This window comes from Haliotis rufescens, unplaced genomic scaffold (genome assembly GCF_023055435.1).
Source record: "Haliotis rufescens isolate VD_foot unplaced genomic scaffold, xgHalRufe1.0.p SCAF_9, whole genome shotgun sequence".
Taxonomy (NCBI): Eukaryota; Metazoa; Mollusca; class Gastropoda; order Lepetellida; family Haliotidae; genus Haliotis; species Haliotis rufescens.
The window spans coordinates 21,559,574-21,579,960 of NW_025964383.1; the positions used below are offsets into that span (position 1 = coordinate 21,559,574).

The 20,387-nt window shown below is 39.7% G+C and overlaps 1 pseudogene; it reads left to right on the forward strand.

Annotated features, from left to right (window-relative positions):
* The first annotated feature begins 2,893 nt into the window (after positions 1-2,893).
* Positions 2,894-20,322, forward strand: LOC124144755 (annotated as a pseudogene).
* The last annotated feature ends 65 nt before the right edge of the window (positions 20,323-20,387 follow it).

The following is a 20,387-nucleotide window of genomic DNA, read 5'->3' on the forward strand; positions in this document are numbered from 1 at the left end:
CATTCAATATTCGCCGTACAAATTTCTCGTAATGTACATTGTAATACAGCTGTAGTTTGGAATATACATGCAATATTCGCCATAAAACATTCTCCCAATTAACATTGTAATACAGCTGTAATTTGATATATACATGCAATATTCGCCATACAACATTCTCGCAATGTACATTGTAATACAGCTGTAGTTTGGAATATACATGCAATATTCGCCATACAACATTCTCCCAATTTACATTATAATACAGCTGTAGTTTGAAATATACATGCAATATTCGGAATACAACATTCTCGCAATGTACATTGTAATACAGCTGTAGTTTGGAATATACATGCAATATTCGCCATACAACATTCTCGCAATGTACATTGTAATACAGCTGTAGTTTGAAATATGCATTCAACATTCGCCATACAACATTCTCGCAATGTACATTGTAATACAGCTGTAGTTTGAAATATACATTAATATTCGCCAAACAAAATTCTCCCAATGTACATTGTAATGCAGCTTTAGTTTGATATATACATGCAATATTCGCCATACAACATTCTCGCAATGTACATTGTAATACAGCTGTAGTTTGAAATATGCATTCAACATTCGCCTTACAACATTCTCGCAATGTACATTGTAATACAGCTGTAGTTTGAAATTTACATTAATATTCGCCAAACAAAATTCTCGCAATGTACATTGTAATACAGCTTTAGTTTGATATATACATGCAATATTCGCCATACAACATTCTCGCAATGTACATTGTAATACAGCTGTAGTTTGAAATATGCATTCAACATTCGCCATACAACATTCTCGCAATGTACATTGTAATGCAGCTGTAGTTTGAAATATACATTCAATATTCGCCATACAACATTCTCGCAATGTACATTGTAATACAGCTGTAGTTTGAAATATACATTCAATATTCGCCATACAACATTCTCGCAATGTACATTGTAATACAGCTTTAGTTTGAAATATACATGCAATATTCGCCATAAAACATTCCGGCAATGTACATTGTGATACAGCTGTAGTTTGAAATATACATGCAATATTCGCCATACACCATCCTAGCAATAGTCATTTTAATACAGCGGTAGTTTGAAATAGTATGCAATATTCGGCATGAAAAATTCTCGCAGTACATTGACGTACTTGTGTCTTCGTCTTGGAGTATACAAAAAATACATAACATAGTAAACAAGAAAATATGCTCGAAAGTGTCAATAATGACTTCCTACCTGGACCTTAAAAGTTTAATAAACTCTGGCTCCAACTTCCAACCTGCCACAAAGCAGGTGATGCCCCGCTTGTAGAACGAAACCTGCATGTGCCATTCGTAGGGTTTGTGATCGTGACCTGTAATAAGACACACGACTTTACACGATAATCCCCGTGTACGCCCCCAGAGTGTTTGTTGTTCACAGGGTGTGTTAGGGTGACGGTGCATGTATTTGTCTTGTGTTTTCAGGCTGAGCACGTGTACAGTGCGACCTCGTTAATTCGTACTCCTACGGACCGCTCAACACGTGGTGAGTTATCCGTGGTTCGGGACACCCGGAGTGTCGATTTTAAACCATTGTGTGAACTATGTAATTAAGTTATTTCGTCTTAAACGTATCGAGTTCACCCGTACGTTTGTGAGTCTGGATCCGCGCCTAAATTAATGATTCATTGAGAGTTGGTTATCGACTACATGTTCAATTGAATCATATGTTTATATTTTATGTATTTTTAGGTCATATATTTTCCTTTACCTATTTGAAGAAGACAGAGACTGGGAATATGAACGTTTTTATGACATAGTGTCTTTAAATATTCACGTGATATCCTCAATGTCCAAACTGTGACTTGGATGTTATGGAAACCAAACTTTGCAATTCACCTAAATCCATAAAACACAAAACCAACATTTCGTAACAAGTCTAGTGTGTGTAAAATTGTAAGGTACCCATAGTCTTACTTTTAGCTATAAGTTTGTGTTGATTACTTATCTGATTCTTCTGGGGCGATTTGTATGTTTTGTGTATTACCTTATATTATGCAGATATAATCATGATTCCAGGTTTGTCAGCACAATCGCGCAATTGGGATACGATGAGATGCATCAACCAAGTCAGCGAGCCTGACCACCCGATCCCGTTAGTCGCCTCTTACGACAAGCAAAGTCGCCTTTTACGGCAAGCTTGTTCGCTGAAGACCTAGTCAGACGACTCTAGAGCCGAGGCTCAGATGACTCCCCTTAGGCCGAAACAAACCCCCCGGCGTAGGCTCAGATAACCCCCCAGGCTCAAATGACTACCCCATTTGTTTCGAAGAATACAAAGGTTTTGACACTAATTTGCAACAGTCTGTGAAAGTCGTTCACAAATAATATATATTTTCGATGATACAACACAGTATTTTCGATGATTGCACCCCATTGTTTTTACATATTGTGAAATTACCAGATTTTTTCGAAACAAGGGGGAGTCATTTTGGGTCCAGTAGGGGGTTAGCTGAGCCTAGAGGGGGTGTTTTGAGCCAGGCTAGAGGAGTGGTTTGAGCCTACTACACTGGGTCAGCTCTTTTAGGTCTGCTTCACGACGAGTATGGCAAACTGGGGACGTGTATTTCCCGGGAGTCCCCATAGGGTTGGTGTAATCATTACCAAGCCTGTAATTAGCCGAGTCATGAAGAGACACGTTTCATTACAACTCGGCGTAACAAACTCAGCGTTCTCATTTTGTTTTGACTATAGTGTAATTTATCAACACAGAATCGATTTGGACAGTCAATCATATGTTCACACAGCAATACTCGTACATCTGTGACCATGCTAATAATTTATCGATAAACCCGACAAGCAAGCGGTTCATAGAGTCATGGATACGTTCAGAGAACATGTAACATGTAACACATGGCACGGAAACCATTTGGATCGCAAGTAATTTGAACTTGAAGGTGTTTACGTGGATACAGTGACAACGTAGTTGTATAGACCTACATGTACGTACTTCTGAAGCCTTACATTGGGTAGCAAGGTAAGTTTATTTAAGGCAAGGGTGCTAGTATCATCCATGCAAGTATACACATAAGGCTTTTATCACAATCTGAGAGATTTAAAGGGCTGCGACCTTTGTGCCACCTTTGAGCGATCAAAAACTGACCAGGACGCTCAATGGTCGCCTGAACCCAGAAAATCATGTTTCTATGTACCTGCTCCAGCAGTTCTTCAGCAGTAACTGCTCGAGTTGTTCAGCGTCTACAACCACACTGAAACACTGCAGGTACAAGCCCTCTATTTACAGGCAGGCTGAGGAGGCACTACAGGTAGCTCAAAGGAAGCAGAAAAAGAAGCAGAAGCATTGCCATGGTGTCTCAAGGGTTGCCGCTGTCGCTGATGGAGGCACGGCGGTCGCCACAGTCATCGTTCATCGCACAAAGGTCGCCATCCTGTGTAAAGGCCCCATTATTGAGAATATTTAAGATGCCATGGTGTAGCGGGCAAACTTACATAGCACGGCAACAAACAAAACAAACTGGAAACTGTGTTATTGAGGCTTAAAGTGTTCAATCGAGTGGAATTTAATCTAATATTTTCAGATATTCCGTTGTTACATATATGATGAATAAAGATGTATGTTGTTCACAGAACATATCAACGATGAAGAGGGCGACAGGGTCTATATCGATATTCTCCAAGGCCAATGTTAATACCATCCACTCCCAATGGGATGACGTGCTGCCTGTACCCAAACTCAGCTTCTCTGTTGCATCTGTCTTCGTGTTCTGTCTGGCGGTACTGTCTTTCGCGAACAGTCGTGATGGGGAGTTTGTGTTTGACGATTACTTTGCCATCACAACCAACAAAGACGTGCTCCCCGAGGCCCCGCTGTCAAGCATTTTCGCTCATGACTTTTGGGGACATAAGTTGGACAACAGAAGTCACAAGCCCTACAGACCCCTCACAGTAATGACGTACAGGTGAGTGAGTGAGTGAGTATGGTTTTACGCCGCTTTTAGCAATATTCCAGCAATATCACGGCGGGGGACACCAGAAATGGGCTTTACACATTTTACCCATGTCGGGAATCGAACCGGGGTCTTCGGCGTGACGGGCGAACGCTTTAACCACTAGGCTACCCGACCGCCCCTACGTACAGGTGAGCTGAGGGCAGTGTCAATGTCGATTATTGATATAAATAGCGGGAACTTATCCTAGTCATGTGATGTGGGTGGAATGGGGCGTAACGTGACGTTAAAGAATACTGAACTTATATGTAGCGACGTCAAATGTGTGTCTGTTGTTGTTGTTTTGTTTTTGTTTTGTTTTAAAAACAAATTTTTATTTTTTATTTTTATATTTATTTATATTTATATTTTTATTATATATATATATCTATTTATTTTTGGAGGGGGGGGGGGGGGGGGGTGCATGGGGGAGGCTGCTTGTAGTATTCCGGGCTTATGCCGTTTTTATTATGCTAGTCCTCTGAGATACCATGCCACAGTTTAACATGGATACCTTTCTCCGAGCCACACACGTGTGCATTTACGTCGTTATATAAATTATTTGAAAGGCGTAACTTAGAAGTTGACGGATGACAAGGTAGACACAATTTATGGATAACAACTTCTTTAATACTGTCAAAATCGACGTTTCGGTATAGATCCTTATACCGTTGCCAAGCAAGACTGAATGAGGGACATAGTACAGAATACATATGTAGTATAAGGATCTTTACCAAAACGTCGATTTTTACAGTATTAAAGAAGTTGTTTTCCAGACAATTGTGTCTACCTTGTCGCTATGTATGTGCAGTAGTCTTGAACGTGACGTTAAACCTCACTTCACCATATCTGTTCATATGAGTGAGTGAGTGAGTGAGTGAGTGAGTGAGTGAGGTTTTACGCCGCTTTTAGCAATATTCCAGCAATATCACGGCGGGGGACACAAGAAATGGGCTTCACACATTGTACCAATGTCGGGAATCGAACCCGGGTCTTCGGCGTGACGAGCTAACGCTTTAACCACTAGGCTACCCGACCGCCCCCTGTTCATATGATGACTGACATACATATTTAGTTCTTTATCCCCAAATCCCAGGTCACCTCAATTTATTTTCTTTCTTCAGAATCTCGCTGTCTATTTTATCTATGCCATGTTTCATTATGGATTTTATCTTTCCTTTGGTAGGTAGAACTACGCATGGGCAGGGGGCCTTCATCCTCGGGGCTTCCACGTTGTCAACATCGTCCTGCACGGCTTGGTGTCGGTCATCTTCCTGGCAGTATTCTCTGTCCTCATGTCTGGTTACCAGGTGGACCAGGAATCTGCCAGGCCGGTGTTTGCCTCGCCCCGAGCTGCTCTCCTGTGTGCTGTGTTGTTTGCTGTGCATCCCATTCACACTGAGAGTGTAAGTTAATCATTCTAATGCATGTAAAGTTTACAATGTTCGACCGAATATTTCAAAATAGAATAAAATGACAACACGGCTCTTATATGTTGTTGGTTTGTTGTTTTACGCCGCACTGAGCAATATTCTAGCTATATGACGGCGGTCTGTAAATAATCGAGTCTGGACCAGACATTCCATTGATTGATATCATGAGCATCGCCTTTTACGGCAAGCATGGGTTGCTGAAGATCTATTCTACCCCGGATCTTCACGGGTCGGCTCTTGTATGACCTTGTTTGAATAATATACTTTATATGGTAAGATTTTGAAAGAAAATTGCTTCAGGAATGCCTATTTTAAAGTTTCCACAGTCATGCAATGGTTGAGAGCCAATACCTTGACCATTCCATCAAAACGTGTATTGGTGCTATTTTATTGAAACATATATTTATCTAATGTTATTGTTTGAGGTAATCAGACTCGACTAATGCCTTTGTCTATATCCATCCTATTCACACTGAAAGTGTGGGTTCAAACTGCTTCTAATGTCCAAGTTAATTAGTGCGGTACAAACGCTTCAAATCTGGTTCATTCACATTGTTTATTTGTTAGGTATGGTGTGCTAGCGACAGTTTGGGTTTGCCTACCAATATATTATGTAACCGAAAAGGTGCGGTTCGCTAAAAAACCGTTGATCTACGATTATATTATTTCAAACCTCTTCATTAAAAACTCTTCATGTAAAAAAATATAAAAATTAATTTGATGTTATTTTAATATATGCATAAACTACTTCAACAAGTGTCTTGATTGAGACCTGGTTATCATTGTGTTAATTTGATGTTATTTTAATATATGCATAAACTACTTCAACAAGTGTCTTGATTGAGACCTGGTTATCATTGTGTTAATTTGATGTTATTTTAATATATGCATAAACTACTTCAACAGGTGTCTTGTTTGAGACCTGGTTATCATTGTGTTATCACGATAGCTACAGGAACACTAAAGATGATAACACATGACTGTCTTTGTTTCAATTCTGAAGAAAAACTGAGTTTTTTCACCTTTTGCTTTATATTGCCTGGGTGAGAAATGACAAATACTTTGTCTCGAACAAAAGCATTAATACAATTGAAGAGATACAGATATTATAAATAAAACTGTAATCACATACAGTGTTAATATATTGTTTACTCCCTCTATACCGACTTGTTCCAGGTAGCAGGGGTCGTGGGTCGGGCTGATCTGCTGTGTGCCTTGACCTTCCTCCTTTCATTCCTGCTGTATGCCAAGGCCTGTCTCTCACGTAAGTTCTTGTAGCTACAGGATCTTATTCTGCTTACCTAAGAAACTCCTAGAGGTCTAGAATAAAACCATCTTCCCGAGGCAAGAGAGTTAACTGACTATAAAAGTCCAGTTTCCACGCTTGCCGAACTAGGCTCGTATTATTGAGTTACATTTTGGCTGGACTAACGAGTCTATGCATAGTCCAATCAAAATCGCGCACCGAAATCGAAATCCGGTTCGTAAACTGTCGTGCAGATTTCGGTCGATTGCAGGATTTGCAAAGCATGTGCACCGCTAACTCGTTGTCAACAGTTATTTTCCAAATCTTTTCATGTTTTCAATCAAGATGCTCACATGATTTGATGCATTTCGCGATGTAAGACCCGCTTTATCACAATATAGATCTTGATTATCGATCAGATCGTCCTGACTGGGCGCCACCATTTTGGGCGAAGCAAACGCAAATGCTACGAGGGCTGGAATCTCATTGGTCCACAGGAGAGGCTTAGAGGGGACATTAATGGTAATAGCCACTGGTGGCGCTACGATCGAGCCCAGTAATTCCAGCCTAGTTCGGCAAGGGTGGACACTGGACTTTTGAAGTCAGTGAACTCTCTTGCCTCGGGAAGATGGAATAAAACAGTCGTCTTGTTTTTTGTTTTACAGCTTTATGTCTTGTTAGCTACCGTCCCGAGTCCTTCTCCCTGGTGTCTCTACTGGCCAGTATGTGTCTGTGTGTGGCGTCCACCTTTTGTAAGGAGCAGGGCATCACTGTCATAGTAGGTGTAGTTAGTATTTCATCCCTGGTCAGTTACCGTCCTAAGTCCTTCTCCCTGGTGTCTGTACTGGCCAGTATGTGTCTGTGTGTCGTGTCCACCTTCTGTAAGGAACAGGGTATCACTGTCAGTAAGTGTAGTCAGTGTTTCATCCCTGGTCCATTACCTTCCCGAGTCCTTCTCCCTGGTGTCTGTACTGGCCAGTATGTGTCTGTGTGTCGTGTCCACCTTCTGTAAGGAGCAGGGCATCACTGTGATAGTAAGTGTATGTTCTGTTTGTTTTACGCAGTAGCCCAGCTATATGACAGTATGTAAATAATCACGACTGGACCAGACAATATAGTGATTGACATAAGCATCGATTTACGCAATTTAGAAACCATGACATGCACCAAGCTGGTCAGCGAGCCGTGATACAACTGGACACACTCATATGATCTTCAACCGAAAATCTCATGCTACAAGATTATAAGTGCAATACAGTATGTGTGCAGTCCGTGTTGTGTATTTACAGGGTGTCTGCAGCGTGTTTGACATCATCGTTGTGTGTAGGGTGGATCCTTTCAGATGGCTTGGGTTCAAGAAACAGGATTGTGAAGACAGGATTAGTAACGTGAACAAACAGGTACATTGAGGCTAACCTGAGCTTTGAGGAATTTTGGATTATCTGCCCCAAGTGAATTGGTGCAGTAAGTTCCAGCCCCGTGGAGCAACCTTCAACATTAAATTTATTTAATGGACGGATAATCCACAATTTCGATTTGTAAGTCGTTTTCTTTTTCCATTTTACTCTCAGTTGTACTATATTTGAGACAATACGTTGAAGTGACGTCACGTTGCTATGGTAAACAATGAACACAATGGAACAATTGGTGAACTAGCCAATCAGCAGGAAGCAAAATATAAATGCTCAGTGAGAGTTATTGAAAATGTTTTCATCTGGACTGTGCCCAAATGGGTGATAATGGTCAGTGATCATTATTGAAAACGTTTTCACATGTACTGTGCCCCAAAAGGTAATAATGGGCAGTGATCATTATTGAAAATGGTTTCACCTGTACTGTGCCCCAGTGGATAATAATTGGCAGTGATCATTATTGAAAATATTTTCACCTTTACCGTGTCCCAATTGGTAATTATAGGCAGTGATCATTATTGAAAATGTCTTCACTTGTACTGTGCTACAATAGGTAATAATGTGTAGATTATTATTGAAAATGTTTTCACCTGTACTGTGCCCCAATAGGTAATAAAGGGCAGTGATTATTATTGAAAATGTCGTCACTTGTACTGTGCCCCAATAGGCAATAATGGGCAGTCTCAACTATCATGGCTTGTTTCTCAAAGTCTGAATAAACCCCACGAAATATAGCCATCGTTACGTGAACCTCAACTATTTGTTTTGTCTTTGATGTCTAATATGAAATAGTGCTAGGCTAAAGTAGCAAGGTATGTACAATACTAATATATGTAAATAATATTTTGCAGTAAACTCACGTGGTGTTGCTCGAGATTGAATGACTGTATACTTCTGTATATGTTGTTTATCAATCGAGTAAAATATTTTATTCTAAATTGCGGAGAGCACTAGCTGACCAGGCGTTGCATAGTTACATCCCTTAGTTTACCAGGATCCGCTTAATTTGAGTTTTGATATCAGATTCGCCATGATTATGATCACAAGTTTGACAACCCCTGCATCTCTTTCGTCTTCCCTCCGACATCAATCAGGCTCTCCATATAACTCACTCACTCACTCTGACATGTTCCAGCATAACCCCTGGGTCAAAGGACTCATCATGCGTCAACTCATCTTGTTCCTGACTGGCATCTCTCTCCTCGTGTCACGACTGTGGATAACGGGATCATCCGCACCCATATTCTCAGTGCCGGAAAATCCCCATTCCTTTGTCAAGGGCACATTCTACAGAGTGAGTAGAGTATATTTGCCTTACAATTCTAACTGTTAGTTAGTTCAATAGATTTTTGTGGAATATCTGGATCGAGGGTATTCTGATTATTTATTAACTCACCAAACAATAACGCACAAGTCAAACAGTATGTTTTAAATATGGGTACGTAAGGGTTCCTAGTATCAACATAACAAGTTTCTTCATTTTACCACAAGAACACCAGACTCACAAAACCAACAGTCAAACATTCTGATAGCTGAAAATAACGTTCTTATTTTTGTAATTCTACCCCAAGAACACCAGACTCACCAAACAGTTACTTACAAGTCAGACATGGTACTATAAATACAGGACTATAACGGTTTCTTTATTACAGAGCTCCAGATAAGCTGCGTATCTGCGTAAAATACTCATCAGAAATGCAGAAATACGCAGTAAAATAAAATCCAAGCGTATCAAATACGCAACGAACATTACAGATACGCTACAAAAACAAAACTTGTGCGTATCATCAAAATATTGTGAAGTAACCCTGCGTATTCGATTAGCGAATCTGCAACTTATTTTGAAATTATAAACAGGCATTCCGTCAACCTTGCCAAACTCATGATCATGATCATTTGCCATCACACTTTCTTGTGGAGGTATCGTGGTATTTTTGAGTCCTATAAAGCTCTCGAACCCACACGACACCAGTTTTCAGGGGCTAGATGAATAGTATTTTTAAATATTTAACTTAAATACCCACATGTTTAAAAACTAGTGGGTAATGGAAATTTGAATACCCAGATAGAAATACTGATACCCAATGATTTTAAAATGCATGGGTAAAATACCACAGCACCAAAAGCTTATCTGGAGCTCTGTTATTACAAATCAATCTCACTAAACAATGGCAATTTATAACTATCGCGGGGGGACGGGTGGCCCAGTCGATTTAGGCGCCGCGAATCCCGGTTCGCCCCGATTATTGTTTCTAGGTTTGTCAGCACCATACCCGTGCTCGTGGGTTTCACCGAAGTGGTAAACGTCTGAGACCTGCATCACTTCGGGCTTTCCTCCCGTATTAAGCTGACACGCCGTGATATAACTGGAATACTGTTAAAAGCGGCGTTAAACCCAACTCACTCACTCACTATAATTATCGCATTAAATTAAAAGGGTAGGGGTTTGTTTCTTCATATTAACTAAAACATTCTAATCTATGTAAGGATTTAAAATGTTTTTAAGGCGTTTTTTTGTGAATCATGAAATACATTTTCAGATTTTGAACTACAACTACCTTTATGCAATGAACACTTGGCTGCTGTTGAATCCATGGTGGCTGTGCTGTGATTGGTCGATGGGCTGTATACCTGTCATCACCTCATTGGCTGATCCCAGGATACTGGCAGTCATAGCTCTCTGGGCTGGGTTTGGACTTTTAGCCTTCCGTTGTTACCATGGTCAACTTACAAATGATCGCAGGTGGGTTTATGACCGGATAGAAAGTGTTAATTAATGCAATTCAAAGCCATGTCGTCATTATAACGTTCAATGCTGTTTAGCTTCCTGCTACTCATAAACAGCATAAAACCTCACACGCAATGTACGCTCGAAGTGCCCAAGAAAGGTTTAACATCAGTCAATAGAGGCGAGCTTGAAAAGTGTCTTCAGTCGGCGCTGAAAGATCTGGAAAGTTGTAGAAAGTTCGAGTGGGAGACTGTTTCACAGTTGCAGTCGCAACCACAAAGGAGCAATGGAAACAGCTGAATCACGTAATTCATTTGTACAGTAGACAGCACTAGGTGGTTCGGTTTGAGGCAAAAGAATTAGTGCAAAGGACATGGTATCGTAAACGGCTCGATTTGAATTTCTGGGTGAGTGAGTTTGCTTTTACGTCGATTTTAGCAATATTCCCACAATATCACGGCGGGGGACACCAGGTTGTACCCATGTCGGGAATCGAACCCGGGGTTTCGACGTGACGAGCGATCACTTTAACCACTAGGCTACCCGACCGCCCCCGTGACCTACTGTATTTGACATACTGTATCTTCATGATTTAGGAAATGAGCAAAACAATTTATATCGTTATGAAATACACTTGCGTGTTTTCGGGAAAGTTATTTCTAATATTCAATCATGAGCAAGTCTATAACCCAATCTGTTTTCTTTGGAGACATCGATAAAGACGAAAACGTGTTTAAAACCTTCTGGGGACATCACTTGTTCATCACAGACCGTTTGCTCTGGAAATCTAAAAAATGCACTTTCACTTTCCTAGACATACGTACGTCTAGATCATGTCAGTGTTCAGTATGCAAATTTACAATAAGGCCACTGTGAGCAATTTGAACATGTTCCAAATTATTTCCGATTTTCATAATTTTACTCTTCCTGTGGGCCAACATCTGCCTGTATCATACCCCGCCCATCAGGTTCAGATCAGAGATTATTTTTAAAATGCTATTGTAACATTATGACCATGTTGTCTCTCTCCATGTTTATCTTTTTTGTTTAGAATTCTGATATCTTCCCTGGCAGTGTTGGGTATTCCCTTCCTGCCCGCCAGCAACCTGTTTTTCCGTGTGGGCTTCGTGATCGCCGAGAGGATCCTGTACCTGTCCTGTGCTGGCTTCTGTATGGTTGTGGTGCTCGGGGCAAGGCAGATCTGCCATCAACTTCATCCCACAACCAAAAAGGTAAGGTCCCAAAGTGCCCTGTCTTCAACTCCACAGTACTGCCAAACAGGTAACATCACATATATTGGCAGGGGAGGCTATAGGGCCCGTAAGTCTCGCGAAGCGCTACTTCCGGTAACAGCATTTCCGGTGACATACCAATACTCATGAACTAGTTCTGCTTTCGTAATGCGCGACCGCCAAAGCCAACTCTGTAGACGGGACCAAGCATACTACCACGCTTGGTTGTCACCGCTGTTGACGGTCGTTAAAGTTTACTTATTTCGGAATAATATGATCGATTATTTGTCATTTCTGCAAGGTTTATTGGTTCCTCACTGACAACTGACAACCATGGGACCGTTCGTAAAGGTATGTGTTCTTTTCTTTACCTTTAAAATAATTGACAACCAGTCAAAACTATCGTTCAGACGTGTATTTTAGTCTTAGTGGACAGTGTTTTATGATAACGGAGGATGTGTTACATGTTTCTGTAATGTTAGATTATTTTTGAAGATGTAACTACTAATAGGTAGGCCACATTACCCAACTTACCATGGTATTCTGGTATCTGCCAGCAAAAGCAGTGTCATGGAAGCCGTGCCTTTGACAGTTTGAATCGGCATTAAATTATTAGGCAAGATTTGGGGGATGAAATTTGGAAAATCTATGCTATGAACATATTCTTAAACGTGAAATTTTAGGATATTCTATTAATTTAAATGTTAAGTATTTATAGTACTTAATAAACCAGTCATATGTTTGAAACTTAAATTTAAAAATGCATTATATTTGGTCCTATTTACTCTGTCACACACCCTTAATAAAGTAAATTATTTTCCATTATGACATTTGTTAGTTTTGATGAGTGAGAACATTATTTGTTAAATATGTTTTTTATGAAGGAGGGTTTTATGCAATGTAAAAAAGCATGTGCATAAACTGTTGTGTAATTATCAAAATTAGTTTGTATATTAAATGTGAATAGATATAATAACATGCATAGTTATTATTACTTGCACTTTGGTAGGCTTGCACTAAAGTTTTACACTCATCAACATGTACAGAATGAAAGAAATTAAGGAAGACCCCCCCCCCACGCACACACACTCAAAAATGGTTTATTGAAATAATTAAAAGTTTAATTACTCAATTTTGGATGAATGACAGTCTCATTACTGCATGCCAAAAGGATTTTCCAAGCCCTGCCAGTAAATATATTAATCCCAAAAATAATTACCCTAATTAAATAAATGTCCTCTTAACATGCACCAAAACAGAATATATGTGAAACTTCTACCATAAACCTAAACAAAATTATAGTATCACTCAATAGTTAATCTAATAACCATAAAACCAAATCAATACATTATATCGATGACTATGATTTAGTATTTGAAATAAATATATCAAACATGTAAAACACACATATCCCTTGATTTCGAATTCCATTCGAATATACATTATTAAGGGCATAATGAAAGTATGTCAGTCAAAAGTATTTTTTTTTATTTTACTGGCATAATTCAGTTAAAGACCTCTTAGCCTTAGGTGGTTTCAGGTTTGTGCAACAACTAACTGATGTTAGTATTCTATGTGCAGAACATGAATGGGTTTTTTCTTTGTTATGCAGGAGTGTATTTCTGCTGTACAGCAACCAAAAGATGAAGCAGCATCCAGCATACAGCAACTTCAAGTTAGCAAATGCAAGACAATTGCACTGAATTATGCAGGCCATCACCATGACATGTCCTACATTAAGAAAGATACTTCCCAATAAATGAAGTGTAATATTATTCTGAAGGAGTGAGTGAGTATGGTTTTACGCCGCTTTTAGCAATATTCCAGCAATATCAAGGCGGGGGACACCAGAAATGGGCTTCACACATTGTACCCATGTGGGGAATCGAACCTGGGTCTTCGGCGTGACGTGCACACGCTTTAACCACTAGGCTACCCGACCGCCTCTGTTCTGAAGGAAGAAATAAAAAGTGTTACACTTCGTCAGCAATAAAATTGTTATAACATTGCAGACTGTGATTAATAGCATGGGAAAGATTAACTGTGATGAACAGTTGTGTTTTTTTAATAATATTTCTGGTTGTGAGGCTCAAACGATCCAAGTGAAAAAAATTGCCAGAAGTCCAAAACATTACAACATTCAACTTATCACTCAGTGAACACAGTTGAACACAATTTGGTACAACAACATTGACTTAAAAGATAGAAACAATTGTACCTATTTTTCAGATAGTTTTGTGTTTCAAATATTCTGCCAATAAAGCTAAATTAAACAAATAGGGTGACTGACATTTCACATTGTCCAGTATCTATATGGACCAATCTGTTTCACGTTTACTGGTCAAGAATAATGTGTATTGGCTATTGTCCAATGAATCAGTGTATTTGCATGCTGAACCCTGATACAGTCGATGCAAAATCAAGACATGTTGATATTTCAACAAAGAATTAATTTCCTAAAGCAACAACTGCTAATCCATTGGTTATGTGTAATTTTCATTGGTGAGCATCTGTTGTATTTTCTAGGAAGATTTTGACCCATAAGCTGAAAAACTATTACCATACATTGCTTTGTTATGATATTATATTCAATATCAATTCAGTATCATGGCTGATACCATAAATATTTAAAAAACTCTCTTTTGTATGGCACTTTCCACACAAAAAAACAATAAATAAGCTTTAGATTTATTCAGTAATTTTATTTCAAGGTCATGATTACTCACAAAATATTAAACACTCTTGGCAAATATTCCCAAAGGCCAAGCCTAAACAAATAACTGTGCCATTGTGAATTGGAATATTTTCAACAGCATGCACTGTCACTAGTGTCAGTATCTAGAATCACACTGGAGTCCCAAGATGTTCTGCAACACCATGTTGATGACAAGTAGGTCCTATTCCAGCAAGTGTCCAGTGTACATTGTGTATTCTGATGGTCACAGAAATCATTTACAGAACAAGTACATCAGATAGGACTTTAATATGTTTACAACTGTATACACAACAAGAGTTGTTCTTTCACAGGCTATGTATTGCTTGACCACAAAATATTCAAAGAAATCGGAAGATCTGTTACAGTCCGAGTTGCTTTCTCCCCTCAAACATGGAAAGCTGGTCTAACTGCAAAAGATAGATAACTCTTATGAGAACATATAACATATACTTCTAAAATACCAACAATTTCTTACAATGCCTACATCAAGATATAATAAATACATTAAGCATGTACATTGTATCTTCAACTGAATAAACAAATGCTAAATGGGGTTGTAATGATCAAGTCTATTCGCATCATACAGAATGCATTTAAGTGAGGTCACCTTTCAGATATCTTAAAAACAAACACTGCAAGGATTTAATCATCATTATTTACGAAATAGATTAATAGTTTGTTTGTGAAAAAAACGCAGATTTTTCAGTGAACATAACATTATCATCATGATATTGGTACATATCTTTTTTAATTAACACCAGAGACCATATCTATTTTATGGTCTCTGTTTACACAGGCACCCCTATAAGTCGGTTTGAAAAAAACATTATTACTCAGATATAGTTCAAGTATTGACAAAAAATCATAACAATTTATATTGCCAACATGCACATAATAGGCCTTCTTATGCCTATAGTTTGTGTCATCTTCCCAGGACCCATAAATATAATTCTGTGACGTTCCTTGTCAAATTTAATATTGGCAAAAGGCTCAGGATAGATATAATGGAAATTTTCAATAACATTGTATGGTGCATAAATTGGGAGCATATTGCAATTGAAAATATCGTCTTTCTTTTTTTACAATAAATAACAACAAATTCAATCAAACGAGACACAGCACGACTGTTTATGCTCATATTTCAACGCCATCATCACTGTTCGCGTGATGATTAACCGATCAGTATTGACTTATCAACACTGACAGTAACACCAGCCTATGAGAAGTGTGAGAAGAGTGAAACTTACCTCAATATTTATGAATGGGTAGCGGCTAGTTTGACATCGACCATAGGACGTCTAGACAACACTGCAACTGCTTTGACAAGCCAACACTTGCTATTCATGCCACCTAACTCAAATGTTTTAATGCCCGTGACAATATCATGTTTTTCGAAGCTACACCAGTGTGTTCCGAATATGATTAGCCGGGCCCTGTCCGACGTAACACTGCTGTCGCCATTGCCGCGAAACGTTGTTTGTCACCGGAAGTACTAAACAACGTAATGTCTCGCACAGTCCCGTGACCTACTTACACCCCCTATTGTTGAACAGGAGAATCTTACATGTTCATAAAGTGTTCAAGTCATGCATACATATAACGTTATCATACCTCAATGTGAGAATGATGAGATCTGATTCGTCCACATGATCTTGACAAAATACTATGTATCCCGCCTCGTACGGGAATAAATTTCTCAGCGGGCGAATAATCCCTTATACCCCTCCACGAGCAAATCAGGCTGCACGTGGATTTCTGCGAGGTAAAATAAGTCCCTTTTTTCAGGTGACATAGCTCAAGTTAACCTCAGCTGTTTTCTATCAATTTTGAATTTGTTTGAATTCTTTTACAGTGTCATATTAGAACATGTCGGTAAGATATATTCGTTGTAGCAGGATCACTCAGGGTACATTGGGTTTTATGCGTGCCGCGTTAGGTTTCACACCGCGGTTTAGAAGTGGCGAAGATAAGAGTTAGACACTGGAGCTCTTGCATTTGGAAGTTGTTAACATAAACGTTAGACACTGGAGATCTTTCATTTAGTAGTGGAGTACATAAGAATTAGACACTGGAGATCTTGCATTTAGTAGTGGTGTACATTTGGGTTAGACACTGCTCTTGCATTAAGAAGTGGTGTACATAAGAGTAAGACACTGGAGCTCTTGCATTAAGAAGTGGAGTGCATAAGAGTTAGACAGTGGAGCTCTTGCATTTAGTAGGGGTGTACATGTGAGTTAGACAGTGGAGCTCTTGCATTTAGTAGTGGTGTACGAAGAGTTAGACACTGGCCCTCTTGCATTTAGTAGTGGTGTACATGAGAGTTAGACACTGGAGCTCTTGCATTAAGAAGTGGAGTACATAAAAATTAAACACTGGAGCTCTTGCATTAAGAAGTGGAGTACATAAGAGTTAAACACTGGAACTCTTGCAATTAAGAAATGGAGTACATAAGGGTTAGACACTGGAGCTCTTGAATTAAGACATGTGGTACATAAGAGTTAGACACTGGAGCTCTTGCATTAAGAAGTGGAGTACATAAGAGTTAGACACTGGAGTTCTTGCATTATGAAGTGGAGTACATAAGAGTTAGAAACTGGAGCTCTTGCATTAAGAAGTGGTGTGAATAAGAGTTAGACACTGGAGCTCTTGCATGTAGTAGTAGTGTACATGCGAGTTAACGTCCAATCAGACAGGTGCACGGCAATATTATTGACCAATGCATACTTTATGTTTCAGCTTGTTGGCTATGGCTTCGCGATGTAAGTAACCGTATTTCTTCTTCGATCCATTAAGGTAAGCTTAACTAAGGTGAATTGATACACTTACATCAATTGCTGTCAGCTCGATGTTCATCAACTAGTAAATATACACGTCGGTTCCCTCCATTAACTGTCTACCGATAACCAGGGCGGTGGTATAGCCTAGTGGTTAAAGCGTTCGCTCGTCACGCCGAAGGCCATTAACCAACAACATTAACCAACACATCAATCTACTCGTACACATGCCTCCCTCATAAACTCCCCACGCCAACATTTGTTTCTCGGTCCACCAGTAACCGACTTATACCATACGAATGCATGTACACACATCTCCTAGTTTTTCTCCATTCATCACTGTGCAGAGTTGCGTCCCTTGGGCACGCCAGAAACCTATGATTGTGAGTTCGAATCCCGGTTCGCCCCGATTATGTTTCTAGGTTTGTCAGCACCATACCCATGCTCGTGGGTTTCACCGAAGTGGTAAACGTCTAAGACCTGCGTCACTTCGGGCTTTCCTCCAACATTAAGCTGACACGCCGTGATATAACTGGAATACTGTTAAAAGCGGCGTTAAACCCAACTCACTCACTCACTCACTCTCTCCATTCACATCTTACCCCTCAACAACTGAAATCAATGTAGTTCGACTCTTTCTTTCACAGACAAGTGAGCATTTTGAAGCAGTTACGGAAAAATATCCCGTTCTCTTACAAAACGTTCAAGGCCCACCCATGATATGAAATGATGTATCCTTTATACCAACCATGAACATCTACCCGTCTTACTGCCTGTGCGGCCCGCGAAGATCCGGGATGGAACAGGTCTTCAGCAACCCATGCTTGCCGTAAAAGGCGACTAACGGGATCGGGTGGTCAGGCTCGCTGACTTGGTTGATGCATGTCATCGATCCCAATTGTGTGGATCGATGCTCATGATATTAATCACTGGATTGTCTGGTCCAGACTCGATTATTTACAGACCGCCGTCATATAGCTGGAATATTGCTGAGTGCGGCGTAAAACAACAAACTAACCAACCAACCAACTTGTATCAAACCTGTGAATAAGATATGTATAACCCAACCATCCACACATCCGCCCCCAGAGTCACACTGTCCACTATCGATCCTCATCTACCACTCACTACAGGCTCATCTACCATCTGTACGATCCATACCGCCTACAACCCCCTACATCCCCTATCCACCCACCTACCGATTCACAGCATATAACTTTTTATACGTTACGATCTAACACTTGTATTTCAGAGAAGTAGTGAATGGAAGACTGACCTGGTATTGTTCACATCAGGTGTCGAGGTCTGTCCATTGAATGCCAAGGTAGGCACATGTCAGAAAGCATACGTTTCTTAAATTAAATAATGATATGGACGTGGCTTGATTTTCTTAATGAGACAGGAACGTAAACGTTGGTCACAAAGAATCTCACTGGTGTGTTTTTCTCTATGAAATATATCAACACGGGTCGATAAAAGTTTAAACCTCGAGGCTTGCCGACGAGTGTTGATATAGCGGACTCAAAAGAAACGAGAGTGCCACCTAAAATCACTCTACCAACTTTTTCATTTTGTAAACAGCTATGACCATAGTCTTGAGTACAACGTACAGCTTCAGGGACAGAGAGATTGGTGATGACTGTGACGTTATGGTAACCAATAACAGTTTATAAAGCATTGTGTTGCAAATTCATTGTAGTGCGACATCTAGGAGATATCACACAAGCGATATGAAATGAATAGTGTTTTCCTTTTCTATACTTGAGTTTTGTTTGGGGGCATCTTTCAAACTGTAATCCCCGTTTGATGTTAAGGTGCGTGATTATGATATCGTTATCGTAAATAGTTTTGTATGCAATGTGACTGCAGGGCTAAACCGGTGCCATGACTAGATGCACTGGTCCAGCACTAGCAGGATCAGTGACTGTGAGCTCCAACTAAAGATCCACCTTGATAATGATCATTGGTGTTTCAACGTCATGTTCGCCCGCAATCGGTTAATATGGATATGCATAGGGCATTCTTTTTCACTAAAATAAACTCTGTTTGAAATACAAGGAGATGTTGAGGACAAACAACTCACTCACTCTCTGTATGTCTTATGATGTTTTAGCTTCAAATCAGAATCTGGTCCAGCACTGACATGATCAGTGACTGTGAGCTCCAACTAAAGATCCACCTAGATAATGATCATTGGTGTTTCAACGTCATGTTCGCCCGCAATCGGTTAATATAGATATGTATGGGGCATTCATTTTTACTAAAATAAACTCTGTTTGAACTACAAGAAGATGTTGAAGACAAACAACTCACTCACTCTCTGTATGCCTTATGATGTTTTAGCTTCAAATCAGAATCGGCGAGCTACATCATGCCCTCAACAATAAAGACTATGCGGTCGAGAAATACAGACTGACAATGAAGTAGGTCCAAAGCTCCTTGGCGTTTTGAAAATGGTTATAAAGATTCTTTGGGGGTGTTATTTGTGTTATAGATGGCACCTACTACATGCATAAACTACATGGTGTTGCAAAAAGAGTTGAACTGAGAGATTGTGAGTAACGTGAATGTATTTGGAACAGATATGTGACAGTCCTGTATATTGCCGAGGAAGTTGAATTTCAGTTTCAATGCACACTGATGCACATTATGTTTGAACTTGCGAAGTGAAGTGTAAATTTGATAAGTCCCAGTTATAGGATCTTATTTTTGCCCACAGATTGAATCCCACACAGCAAATAGCAATGATCAATCTGGCCGCTATAATGAAAGATAGAGGAAACGTGAATGAAGCGGAACAGCTGCTGGAGAGGGCTGTCAATGTCAGGTATCGGCATCATCGTC